This window comes from Rhipicephalus sanguineus, chromosome 4 (assembly GCF_013339695.2).
Source record: "Rhipicephalus sanguineus isolate Rsan-2018 chromosome 4, BIME_Rsan_1.4, whole genome shotgun sequence".
NCBI classification, from domain to species: Eukaryota; Metazoa; Arthropoda; class Arachnida; order Ixodida; family Ixodidae; genus Rhipicephalus; species Rhipicephalus sanguineus.
Genome location: NC_051179.1, coordinates 103,792,357 through 103,793,302, shown reverse-complemented (window position 1 = coordinate 103,793,302; position 946 = coordinate 103,792,357). Strand labels below are relative to the sequence as shown.

The 946-nt window shown below is 45.1% G+C and overlaps 1 non-coding gene across 1 annotated transcript; it reads right to left on the bottom strand.

The window, feature by feature from the left end:
- Nucleotides 1-417: 417 nt before the first annotated feature.
- Trnaa-cgc (transfer RNA alanine (anticodon CGC)) lies at nucleotides 418-489 on the bottom strand. Its single transcript has one exon. It is a non-coding gene; the product is annotated as a tRNA-Ala (tRNA).
- Nucleotides 490-946: the final 457 nt, after the last annotated feature.

Sequence of the window (946 nt, the reverse complement as noted above, 5' to 3'; positions counted from 1 at the left end):
TCGTGGAATGACAAGTCACCTCGATAAAAGATCAGGTTGCCATATCAGAAACGGCTGATAGGCGACAAGCCCAGGATTGAGAAAGCATCAATTATTGGAAAACGGCGCATATTTACGCATGTCACGGACACCTCCAATGGCCGCATTTCTGTACACTCGCCGGCGCCGATTTTTTTTCCGTACGATGCCGCCGCCACCCAAATACCGATCTCATAAAAGCTTAGCCCATAGGCTATTAGAAGAACTGTTCGGTCAAAATCCCCTTGAGGTCTACGTATACCGTTCATACTTGCCGGCGCTGAAGATCGAAGTTGGAGCTACTCAGTGCTCTCAGTGTGGAAGAAGGATTATGCGAGAATAGAAAAGAGCTACGTAAGAAGAAAAAAAAAGAAAATGCGACGAAAAAAAAAAGATGGATGGAGGTGCCGGGGTTTGAACCCGGGACTTCTCACATGCGAAGCGAGCGCTCTACCACTGAGCTACACCCCCACGACGCTTGCTAAGATCACAATTGGCCGTGTCATAACAGTTGGCATTTTTCCCTGAGTTTTTTTTTTTTTGAGTGTGAGAATAGTTTGACGACTTAGTGCACACAAGGAATATGCAGCAACCTACCATCTCAAATCTCAGGTGGCAAGATAACCCCTCGGCCACTGTCGGACATCAATGCATAATGCAAGCTTGCGTCTGCTATTGGTTCTCATAGATGCTGTACTTAGAATAAGAATCCGAGGAAGGTTTCAGTTTACGGGAATCGTGGTTATCTTACGTTATTAAAATGTAAAAAAAAAAATTAAACAGAAACACATTGTACTGCGTAAAAAATGGCAGCTGCCGTGACACAGGCTTCGGTCCAAATTACCCTCGCTGCTTGCCCGCCATCGTAGAAACCATATGCAAAGAGTAAAAATCAGCCTCCACTCTACCTTATTTCATGCGGGGTATT